The 13,062-nt window shown below is 40.9% G+C and overlaps 1 pseudogene; it reads left to right on the forward strand.

Annotated features, from left to right (window-relative positions):
* Nucleotides 1–968: 968 nt before the first annotated feature.
* LOC133065641 (olfactory receptor 4C15-like) lies at nt 969–12,520 on the forward strand (annotated as a pseudogene).
* Nucleotides 12,521–13,062: the final 542 nt, after the last annotated feature.

Here is a 13,062-nt window from a genome sequence, read left to right on the forward strand (position 1 = left end):
CTTGCATGCTGGAGTCAGAGGTTCTATGTTAAAACTCCAGAGCCAGCATCATTATTTCTTTTAATTTTATCTCTTTAAGCATGGGCTTTCTACCAGTAAAACTGGGTAATAAGATCTGATGTGGACTGTTTCCTAGCCACTTAACTCTGAACAACTGCTTCCTTGCATTATTTAACTTAGTCATCATAATAGTACATATTAGTAGGTATTACTTATTTTCGTCAGCTTCTATTCTTGTTTTTAAATAATGAGTGTTAAGAAAGCCAACTTAACACATGGATATTTATTATGTATTAGTCTACTGCAAGGTGTGTTCCCAATGATCTTTCTTTCTTTTCTTTTTTTTTTGAAGAATGAATTAGTTGATTTTAAAGTCTCATTTTTTTTATTTTAAAGAAATAACTAGGAGTATAGCCATGATCCAAGCACGTCTTCAGTTTTGTCTTATTTCTCCTTCTATCTGTAGATAAGGAAGTCACCTGATCACGGATGGCATGCAACCCTCCCCCTTCTCCCACCCATGCACATGGCATGCATGACCAATAAACTGCTCTTTTCCTTTCCTCAGATCATGGATGTGGCTTCAGAATTCTTGTCACAATTCACTCCAGGAAACCACTACTATTAACATATGACCAGAGTTGGCAGTTGAGATAACAACTATTTCATATCCCCACCCCAGGTGGATCCCTACCCTTCTCCTACATTGAAGCTCTATCTTAAAACATTTAACAATTTATCTAAACCTCAATTCTTCCTGGAATCCCCCTACCACCTTCAACAAATTTCTAGCTTTGTGTTCTTAATGTAAAAGCAAGCACAGAATATAAGTCAATTTTTCACATAGATGCACCAATTTGTTGATGACTATGATGACTCCCCAAACTGGTCTGAGACACAATTGTCTCTCTTCTATTTGTAGATTCTACATGCTCACTGAGGTGCCTTTCACCTTTTCCTTGGAAATTATGCAAAACCAAAGCTTTGCAAATGAGTTTGTCCTCCTGGGGTTTTCACAGAATCCAACCATGCAGAAAATAATATTTGTTGCATTTTTGTTCATTCACATTGCAACTGTCAGGGGCAACTTGCTAACTGTGGTGACCATCAGTAGCAGCCCAGCACTCCAGGGCTCCCCCATGTACTTCTTCCTGGCTTTTTTGTCCTGCCTGGATGCGTGCTTCTCCTCCGTCATTGTCCCAAAGATGATTGTGGACTCTCTCCTTTGGAGGAAAACCATTTGCTTCTAAGGTTGCATGACCCAGCTCTTTGCTGAACACTTCTTTGCTGGGGTGGAGGTGATTGTCATCAGTGCCATGGCCTATGACCGCTATGTGGCCATCTGCAAGCCCTAGCACTATTCTTCTATCATTAACTGTAGACTCTGCATCCTTCTGATGGTGGTAGCCTGGACAGGGGCTTCCTGCATTCCATGATACAGATTCTCTTCATTTTCCAGCTGTGTTTCTGTGGCCCCAACATCATCAATCACTTCATGTGTGACTTGTACCCACTGCCAGAGCTTGCCTGCACTGACACTCACATTTTTGGCCTTTTGGTGGTCACCAACAGTGGGTTTTTCTGCATCATAATCTTCTCCTTGTTGCTTGTCTCCTATGAGGTCATCCTGCTGTCTGAGAACCCATAGCTTTGAAGGGCACCAGAAAGCCCTCTCCAACTGCAGATCTCACATTGCTGTTGCGGTTTTGTTCTTTATCCCACGCATATTTATGTATGAAAGGTTGTTGCTGAATGATAAGACGCCGGGATACTTGGCCTCCGAGGAGACGAATTCAATCCGGGGCCAGAGATGAGGCTGGATCACTCAGAGCTTTTGTGTAATAAAGTTTTATTAAAGTATAAGGGAGATAGAGGAAGCTTCTGACATAGGCATCAGAAGGGGGCAGAAAAGAGTGTCCCCCTGCTAGTTCTCAGCTGGATGTTATATAGTCACTCGCAGTCTGTTAATGAAAAGAAAGGAATGTCTTAAAACTCAGAATGGCATCAGATAATTCATCCCAGGCCATAAAATGATTGACTTGAATCTTGTAGAAGGGCAGATTACCACACAAATAGTTTCATTTACATAGATTAGGGAACAATATCTGAGTATAACATACTGGTTTGTCAAGTAGGTTCTGAGCCTTTTGGCGATTGAAGACTGAGTCTGGGGTACATTAACATAGCTTAAGACAAACATTTCCATAAGAAAAAATGGATTTCAAGGTTTGAGAATAGTTAGCTTGAGGTGAAACCAGGTGTCCTGGCAACACAGCATTTTAAGAGAAACCTCCTTTTAAATTTGTATAGAGAAGGAAATAAAATATCGCCAGTTTGTTTCCTCCAGCCGCTTAAGAGAGGTAAAAATGTCTGGCATTTGCAGTTTGTTTCCTCCATTTGGAGACCCCTGGCCTTCCTGCCTGTTACCCTCTCATTCCCCCCTTTTCTTTTAGGAGAATTATGTTGCTTAGGGAAAAGGGGCATCGTTCTCATTCCATAACTGCATCGGAGCTGACAAGGGGCGTTGTCCCTAAATTGGTGAGGCAACATATTCTCCTAATCCTCATAGTGAGGATGTCTGATCCAGGGGCCCCAAATAGTAGTCGGAAGAAGCTGTAGTGATAGCAGGAGTTTGAGCAACCATTTGTAACTTAAAAGCTTTCATGCGACTAGAAACAAATCCAGTTACACAGTTACAGATGCAGGGAGCAAACAGCAAAAACAAAACAATCAGAATTATTGTAATTAAGATAGTTTTCACCCTGGGGAATTAGTTAACCTCTCCCAAAGTGAGGCAATTGAGGCTTCAGGAGTATCCATGGCCCCAGTCGTCTTGTTCATGTGTTTAGTAAAATGAGTGACATCAGTGCTCATATCAGGTATCTATGTGCAGCACTGAGTATGAATGATGGCACAAGTTCCGCCTTGTGTAGCTGTCAGAATATCTAAAGCCAATCTGTTTCGTAAAACCACTTTTCTAATTTGTGCTTGTTCAGCATTAAGAGCTGAAAGAGCCTTTTGAGAATCTTGTAATGCCTGTTTAGTAAAATTACTCAAAGCACCCACTCGTAGCATAACACCTGTAGTTCCCAATGAGGGGACAAACACTGCTGCCAGATAGTCATAACCAGTGAAACACAGACCTTGCCCACCGGGTTTTAAGGTGTGGTAAATTAGCAGGCTTCTCTGGAAGCTCCGAAAATATAAAGCCATGAGTAAAGGCTAGACCTAGGGTGCATGTCCCTACCCAACCAGGAAGAAGCCATGCCCATAGGTAAGAGCCACATATCCAATAAGTCCCGTTTGGAGCAAGCCAGCGTGACTGAGATACCCAGTCCCAATTAGTGCCTGGCCAGACAAAGGGAGGACCTGAACTGGGGTTGGAAAACACGGGAATGATTACGTTACATATTTCCTGAGGTAAAAATCCCAATTGTTTCCAATCATTGTAATTAAGTTGCTGGCTAACTTCTGGGGATGGCTCTGTTTGTTCCTAGCATATAGGGGCAGTAGGTATTAGACTCCTTTTTCAGGAGTTAGCCATATAACCTCATCACATATTTGATAAGTGTCAGGTAAAAAACCATCAAATCTAGACCTATTTGTCTTATTGTTATGCCCGATGTCCGAATCCCGGAGCGGGAAGAGAGAAGGCTTCCAAGACAATGCAACTCGCAAAAAAGGGAAGTTTATTGCTGGCTCGAGTCAGGGCTTACCGCCGCAACCAACGCAGTGGTGCAGGGTCAGAAAGCGCTGAGCCCGAGCTGTTACCCAATTTATAAGGTGTGCATAAGCAGTTGGTAGCTGGCTTAAGCGGATTGGTTACATGTTTGCAAAGTAATCTTATTGGCTCAAACCTTCGCGGGCTTTTTTCAAACTTGGGCGTTCGCGGGCTTTCCAGCTTTCCCCTGATAGGTTCCCCTTTTCTTGCTAGGCGCATGTTGATTGGCTGGCTCCAGGTGGCCTGATAATCATGTTACCCTGGAAAACCAGGCCTACTCCTAATCTAGGCTGCCTGTCATGGCGCAGCCTCACATTCCCCCCTGTCTTGTTGTTTCTGTGGAAGGCCCAATCATGGGTCTTCTATCTGTGGGGGCAGTCGAATATTGAAATCTGAGTAACATTAGGTGGACAGACAGGCAGTGTGTTTTCCCTAACAACTCTCCCTTGAGAGACTTCATACTCAAGATGCTTTTTGGGAATTGGGGCGGAGGTGTCTTTCTTCTGTAACTTCTCCCTGCTGTGCCTGGGCATAGGCCTGCCTAGCAGAGCAGAAGTCTCTCTATACCTGACCTAAGTTGGGGTGTTTTATATCTGAAACCAGCTTTTACTCTTGTAATAACAGCAGCTTAGTTTGAAACTGTTGGCGCCTCTCAGATAGACAGGGGCCAAACAGGAGACCTAACAGGATGGTCATCACTGGTCCCCAGAAACAGTAGGCAACATTTGGGGTGATTGGCTTGTGGTCAAGCAACAGAGCTGTGTTCTAGGAATCTTGTGTTTAGTCTGAAGTTACCATCTTTCACCTGGGTGGGGGCTCCAGTTCTGTAGAAGAACTCAAAAGACATTGTTATGCATATTTCTTTGAGTAAGAACCAGGACCAAGGCTGTACCACCATTTGATTGCTTCCCCTCTGTTTTTGTATTTCTTCCCTTCTCTGATTAGCAATTGTTTGAATCCACCCTTTGGAACTCAGGGAAGGTCAAGGAGGCTGAATAAAGCCTATATTTTACAGTACAGCAGGTCTCTACTCCAGAGTCACCACCCCACAGAGTCCTGCTCAGCTTTAATTTAGGGAACAGGGCAACTATGACTGTGATAATCTCTTGTCAAAATGGGGCATAGGACTGCCTCAGCCTGGAGAAGAGACACTGAATTGGAAGTATTCCTGAGTTCCAAGTCCTAGATTTGAGCCTTGTATGATTAAAATCTCAATCCCTTGGTAGAGGAAGAATAACTGGAGTTTTAATAGACAAAATAAATCTCTTTCTTTTAGAAGAATAGGCCTGAAACCCAGTCTGGACCTGGCACTTCAGGGAGACTTGTAGCCAGTTACCTAGTTTTATAAAAAGTAAGGTAGAAGTTACTAGCTTCCAGCAGACATTGTTTTGAGAATGGTGGCATCTAAGCCTGACACGACTCAGAAAACTCAAGTGTTTAGCAATACAATGTCTAATCTGAAATTACACCCATAGTAACACCTGGTTATTTCTCAGGATGTCTGAACCATAGCTGAGTACTCTATTTTGACTTTTAATTGTAAAATTTTTCCTTAATAGCCAAAGCAGATGGCACCATTAATGATGTCAGTGTTTCTCTAGGTATGAGAAGATGCAAGAATTGGGACTCATAAAATCTCCTGAAAAGATCTAACTATCTGAAGGCCTGTTCTGCCAGATTTTCCCAGAGCACGGAGCGCCTCATTCCTGATCTTCACCCTGAACTCCTTTCAGGGCCGTTGAAAGTCAGCAGTTGCAGTGGCCATGATATAATCTCTGTAGATGTAGATGGCAAGTGTCAATCTTCAGTTGGCAGAGCCCCTTTTTGCTCATAAACTTGACCATGATTTTGAGGCGGACATTTCATGACCATTTTATCCCACGGTGCTGAGAATGTCCATTCTCAGGTTTGGGAAAGATTTTGTTGACAGGCCACTCAATGTGCTGTTACTGGACTAGGCCATAAAACAGTATCCAAAATTCTCTGGACCACCTGTCTTACTAGCCTCTTGGTCCAGGAAAACATTCCCTCTTGTTGCTTTTTCTCATATCTAGAGTTACACTGCCATCATCATCAATCTCATAGGGAAATATATATCATTTTATCAGAGGCCTCAGTCACACATTTGGCACTGTAAGAAATAGCAATTCTGTAAAACAGGTGAAATACAAAGAACATAGCCAGCAGTACTAGTAAAGTCACAAGTAAGACTCAAGAGCTTCCATTAGATGTAGCCCAGTATATCCCAGGTTGTCTGACTTAGTCTACTCTGTACGAATCTTTATCTTTCAGGGAAATTATACATTGGCACCACCATCTATAAGGCACATAGCCCAGTTTTCTAGTGTTACTAGACTGATTATCCTTAGCATGATATAATTGTTTTCAACACAGAGGAGACTTTAAACCTAAATTACCATAGCCTGGTGTTATCTATATAAATCCATCTTATAATTGTGGGAGATTTCTTTTTCCTTTGTTGAAACTTTTTTGTTGCTCTGATTGAGCTTGAGGAATAGAAAAAGGCTCAAATTTATGGCCAGAGTCAGAGTAGGCATTATTAATTGGCCCAGTGAGGGGATCTCATCTGGTAGTATCACAGTGACCTGAATATGACTATAATTTTTTTTTTTTTTTTAAAGTAAATTTCCTCAGGGCCAACCAGTTAGAGTCTTGTAGTGGAGAAATTTACCAAGGTAACCCAGAACTAGATACAGGTAATTGGCCACAAACCCAACAATTGGATTGATTTCTAAAACTGGCATAGAATCAGGCCTATGATAGAAAAGCTTTTGATTTATATGCAAAGGTTTAAGAAGTCAAGAAAACATTATAAATGATCATACGAAGCAGATCCAGCATCTTGGGCAAGCTGTCTACCTCTGATGTTGCTGTCTTCTCATCCTGGTGTACTGTAGTTTCTCTTGTTTGAGCATCATTTTAAGGTGAGATCAGGTCAGCTGTCTTCTCTATAGACCAATCCAGTGTAGGGGCCTTTGCAAGTGGGAATTAATCTAAGAGTTAATTTCCCTTCAGTTTCAATGTGCAGGAGCTAGTTAAGAGTACCTGATAAAAAGTCCTTCCATCCAGGTTGGAGACAGTCTCTTAAATTATGTCTTTTTCCAGTCCTGGCTGCAGGTCATGAGGCATCTGATCTTCATCCAAAGATAGATTACTGAGATAAGCTTCAGAAACAAACTTTCACATTAATATCACATAACAGCACTCTGAGAAATGAGTCTTACTACATGCAGACCTCCATTAACAAACTGGGATTTAACATTTTTTTGAAATATCTTTTTCTCCCTAAAGTTACCCTCATTTTTATCAAATACAACCAAATTAAGGCTAGTTTGCTTGCAAAATAGGTCTGTTTTCACTAATTTTGGTTTGATGATTTATATAACCATAATTGATCATAGACTTTTTATTTTGCTGAAACACTTATTGGATCTCAGACTGAACTTTTAATATAAAACAGGGCTGGGAAACTCACACCAACAGCTTATCACAGATTTTGCCTAACAAATCTAGGTGAACTCTTCTTTTCAAGGTCTCAAAAATTCCTTGAGATTTTTGTACCTGTTAGTGAGATAACCTTCTTAGCTCATTTGATAAACTTACTGGAAACCTAAGAGTTTCAAATTTCTGGAGGAGTCAGATACAGAGAAAATATAATTGTTTTGTTTATAAGGTGTAATTTTACCAAATTGTTTTTATAACTAGTTTGAGAGGAAGGTTTTTCCTATTCCTGGAAAACACACGATTTAAACCTGTAATTTCTCAGATAGAAACCATAAAAATTATAAGCATATTCGCTGGTTCATTCAGTCCTTTGTTAACTTTTGTGAAGTCATCAGGTTTTTCATTAGAATACTAAGACACATCAAAATGTTAAGAACTCCATATACTTTCTAGGATATCTGTATTAGTAATTTTTCATACATTATAACATGAGCGGATTTATTACTCATTTGATAATCTTTTTCATGTAATTTAACCAACCAAATAAACAGTTTAATATCCCTCTTTGGGATGTTTCAGGGGCCCTCTGAAACACCCCAAAGTTAGCTAGATGTCAAAGGAACTTCAAAAGAATTTGATTTAGGAAGTTTTATCGAAAAGATCAATTAAAAGCTTTAGAACTTTTGGTCAGATTTAGTCAAAGTTGATGGGTGTATCATTTAGCTTGTTGATATGTCACAATGGGTGTAAATACCAAGGCTCAAGGTCTAGTGAAAGTCAGCTCAGCCATCTTGGACCTAACTGGCTCTAAGCAGTTTTCTTACAACCATGTCATTCCTAACAAAATCCACTTATCTAACTAATTGTAATACAATTTTAGAAAATCCTGATCATGCATAACTCTTTTTAGTATTTTTTCATACTTCACTGAAAGCACACTTCCTGCTTTCCTTTAGCAATCAATAGCTAACTTTTATATTAGCATTTTATAGATTGGTGAGCATAAATACCAGTGATAATTTCTAAAACTCTTGCTTTCTTAAAACATTTTAGGATGGCATTGAACATTATTCATTTATAGTCCCAAATCTCTTTAGTTTTTCTGTAAAAGGAAATCAGTGTTTAGTAGTAAATGTTTCAAAATCTTATTTCATTTGGAAATGACCTAATTATTTAATAGACTTCCAATACTTAGTTTAGCACAACCCTTAGAAATTCAAGTTACACCAATCTGGGGAGACCATTGTAGACAGATATCCTTAAAGAATAATTATTCTTAATAGAGTTTATATACAAACTTATACCTCATTTACATTTTTTTTTCACTCGAGGTAATTTCCTTGTTGACAAACTTGTAATAGGTATAATATTTAACTTATATTAAACCTAGGTACAACGAAAATATTCTACTTGATGTTAATTACTCTAAGACATGTCTATATTAGATAGGTCAACAAACAAACATTAATATCAGGTATTTAGTACTGAATATTTCCCAGTTCACCTAAACCTGGAATTTATTGTTTAATTTAGAATTATTTGATTTGTAAGCACTTACCCCCTTTTTTTAAAGCCAATTAAATAGAGCTCATTTACAAATTAACCTAAAAAATATTTTCCAGACACAAAGACATACCAAAACATATTTGGACAGACACAGTGCAAGATCTAGCTTCATTTTCTAAGTTTGGTCATGAATTAGATATTACAATATAAAATTTACTAGTTTATGAAAAAAGTTGAAATAAATAACATTTTTAAAGGCTTTTTCCCCCCCCTTTTTCTCTCAGTCTCAGGAGTTAGAGATGGTCTAGATAAGTGTTCCTGAGAGCCCTGGTCTCAAGGCACAGGAAAAGAAAATCAAGTTCTAACAAAATGGCGGCAGGTCTAAATGGTGGCCAGACAAAGCAAAATGGCCGTCACAAATCACAACACAGAACAGAGTTAAAACACACATATAAACCTGGCAGTCCTCATCAGACACTCCCTTAAATACAAGAATACAGTCTCTCAGAAAACCTTCTATAGAGACACAAAACTTCAGATGTCTTCAAAGATTTCAAAAGGAGGAAAGGAAGCCAGGTTGAAAGAAGGAGGAAGAGGTGGGAAAGGGGGAAAAAGGGGTGGCCTTACAGACGTCTCCTGCCACCTGCAGACACCCAGGCGTTACGGGACTTTTCCCTGGGCTTCAAGAAAAGGGAGACCAGAGACAATGCTGGCACACACACAAACACGGAGAGCCGAAGACAAACACACGGACAGATAAATGTCGGCCGACGACACAGCGCTGGGTTTTCGGGCCCCCTGAATTCTCTTGCCTCCCAGTAGCAGATTCACCTTACCGAATGGCGTCCACTGTTCACCAGATTCGGGATCAGGAGAGGAACTCCCCCTTCCGCAGAGCCGGCAGCCTTCCAGCGCGCTCGCTGGCCTCGGTCTTGTGCCGGCTGGAACGTCCAATCCGTTCCCCCTTTATAGAAAGCTTTCTCCTGCGCCAGTTACCTTCCTGCTTCTCAGCAGGGCGTCGGATTTTATACTGGACTTTCCTGAACTGCCTGAGCACCGGTGCTATTATTTATCCTTCCCCTCTGTCCTGAAAGTGTTCTCCTTCCCCGGTCAAGGGATCCCGGACGAGCCCCCAAATGTTATGCCCGATGTCCGAATCCCTGAGCGGGAAGAGAGAAGGCTTCCAAGACAATGCAACTCGCAAAAAAAGGGAAGTTTATTGCTGGCTCGAGTCAGGGCTTACTGCCGCAACCAACGCAGTGGTGCAGGGTCAGAAAGTGCTGAGCCCGAGCTGTTACCCAATTTATAAGGTGTGCATAAGCAGTTGGTAGCTGGCTTAAGCGGATTGGTTACATGTTTGCAAAGTAATCTTATTGGCTCAAACCTTCGCGGGCTTTTTTCAAACTTGGGCGTTAGCGGGCTTTTCAGCTTTCCTCTGATAGGTTCCCTTTTCCTTACTGGGCGCATATTGATTGGCTGGCTCCAGGTGGCCTGATAATCATGTTACCCTGGAAAACCAGGCCTACTCCTAATCTAGGCTGCCTGTCATGGCGCAGCCTCACATTATGTGTAGCAAAATAGTCATTAAACCGAGACAATGTATAATCAAAGTTAAAAGTCACATTGTGTCCATAGTTAAAGTACAAAGTGTTGCATCAGTCCATTTTAGGGTTGTTAGATGTCATCAGATGAAGAAGAGGCATCACATATGATTGTTGTCGAAGGTATTCGCAGACTTGGAGAAAATCTTTTCCTTAAAGTGGAGATGTCCACCACAGGAGCCTTCTACCAATGAAGAGGGGAGTGCTCCACAGACCCAAAAGTTAGACCGATTGTGGAATGCAGGATAGGAGTGAGCCCAGGACAGGAAGGTATCAAACGGCAGACTCAGGGTCTATGGAGTCAGCAGAAGCAGGCTCACATAGATTATCAGGCCCATCTGAAACATACAAAGTCAGAGCATAGAAAGTAAAGACATAAAATGACATCACTTAGTTCTGGTCAGGGTGCCACCTCTTAACTCGCGTGTGATGTACCCACGAATCAATTCCTGGCATTTTGACGGCTGTGGGAGAAGAAAGAATAACCTGTTAAGGGCCTTCCCAGAGGGGCTCAAGGGATGGGCCCCCAGACCCCAATGTTTTTATGAGGACCTCAGTTCCTGGCTCAAATAGAGGCTTGCCTGACTCAGAGGCTGGGTCAGTAGTCGTCTCCTGGTGTTCTGTTAATGCCTGTTAAAAGCTGTGAGCTGAGTTACATAATTAGTTAATTCCAAGGCTTCAGGGTCTATAACAATGTCTGTGTGTAAGAAAGACATTTCATAAATACATTCAAAGGGGAACAGTCCCTCCTTTTTGGGGGCAGTTCGAGCCCTCATTAAAGCTATGGGTAGGGCTTTAATCCAATTGTCCTGTGTCTCTGGAGTTAATTTGCGCAGATGTCTTTTGATAATGTCATTAGTTTTTTTCAACCTTTCCTGGGGATTGGGGTCTTCAGGAACGGTGTAAGTGATATTCTATTCCGAGAGCTTTAGACCCCTGAGTTACAGCAGCTTTAAAGGCAGAGCCATTGTCACTCTGAAGGCTCTGTGGCAGCCCAAACCTGGGGATGATTTCATGGATTAAAATCTTTATGACCTCTTTAGCTTGTTCACTACGACAGGGGAAAGCCTCAATCCATCCAGTAAAAGTATCTACCCAAACATGTAAGCAAGAATATCCATTAGCTTTTGGCATATGAGTGAAATCAATTTCCCAGTCCTCTCCAGGATACTTTCCACTTTATTGTAATCCAGATTTTGCTAGCTTTTCAGTCTTTGGGTTATTTTTCTGACAAACCTCACACCTTTTGATAATGTTCTTTAAAGTCTTCATTACATTTTTACCTTCAAACAAATGAGAAACCATTTGGTAAGTACTCTCTGCACCCAAATGAAAACTCTGGTGTAGATGAAAGGTTGTTGCTGAACGATAAGACGCCAGGATTCTTGGCCTCCGAGGAGGTGAATTCAATCAGGGGCCAGAGACGAGGCTGGATCACTCAGAGCTTTTGTGTAATAAAGTTTTATTAAAGTATAAAGGAGATAGAGGAAGCTTCTGACACAGGCATCAGAAGGGGGCAGAAAAGAGTGTCCCCCTTGCTAGTCCTCAACTGGATGTTATATAGCCACTAGCAGTCTGTTAATGAAAAGAAAGGAATGTCTTAAAACTCAGAATGGCACCACATAATTCATCTCAAGCCACAAAACGATTGACTTGAATCTTGTAGAAGGGCAGATTACCACACAAATAGTTTCATTTACATAGATTAGGAGAACAATATTTGAGTATAACATACTGGTTTGTCAAGTAGGTTCTGAGCCTTTTGGCGATTGAAGACAGAGTCTGGGGTACATTAACATAGCTTAAGACAAACATTTCCATAATAAAAAATGGACTGGTTAACTCAAGGTTTGAGAATAGTTAGCTTGAGGTGAAACCAGGTGTCGTGGCAACACAGCATTTTAAGAGAAACCTCCTCTTAAATTTGTATAGAGAAGGAAAAACCAGTTTGTTTCCTCCTTCAGCTTAATAGAGATAAGAATGTCTGGCATTTGCAGCTTATTTCCTCCTGTTGGAGACCCCTGGCCTTCCTGGCTGTTACCCTCTCATTTTTGTATGACCTCCATATTTTTTCTCCTTTGACAAAATGGTAGCCGTATTTTACACCATCCTAACTCCCTTTTTCAATCCTTTGATTTACATGTTCAGAAATGAGGAAGTGAAAAATGCCATGAGGAAAGTGTGGAATAGGATAATGGTGGTTTCTAATGAAAAATAAAACATTTAAAGTTGAACAAAAAATTCAAATTTTCTAATCAGACAAAAATTTTATATGAATGAGCATTGTTTGACTGTGTGGATCACAATAGACCGGAAAATTCTGAAAGAGATGGGAATACCACATCACCTGACCTGCCTCTTGAGAAACCTGTATGCAGGTCAGGAAGCAACAGTTAGAACTGGACATGGAAAAACAGACTGGTTCTAAATAGGAAAAGGAGTACATCAAGGCTATATATTGTCACCCTGCTTATTTGACTTACATGCAGAGTACATCACGAGAAACGCTGGACTGGAGGAAGCACAAGCCGGAATCAAGATTGCCGGGAGAAATATCAATAACCTCAGACATGCAGATAACACCACCCTTATGGCAGAAAGTGAAGAACTAAAGGGCCTCTTGATGAAAGTGAAAGAGGAGAGTGAAAAAGTTGGCTTAAAGCTTAACATTCAGAAAACTAAGATCATGGCATCTGGTCCCATCACTTCAATGCAGGTAGATGGGGAAACAGTGGAAACAGTGGCTGACATTTGTTTTCTGGGCTCCAA

Source organism: Dama dama, chromosome 11 (genome assembly GCF_033118175.1).
Source record: "Dama dama isolate Ldn47 chromosome 11, ASM3311817v1, whole genome shotgun sequence".
Lineage (NCBI taxonomy): Eukaryota > Metazoa > Chordata > Mammalia > Artiodactyla > Cervidae > Dama > Dama dama.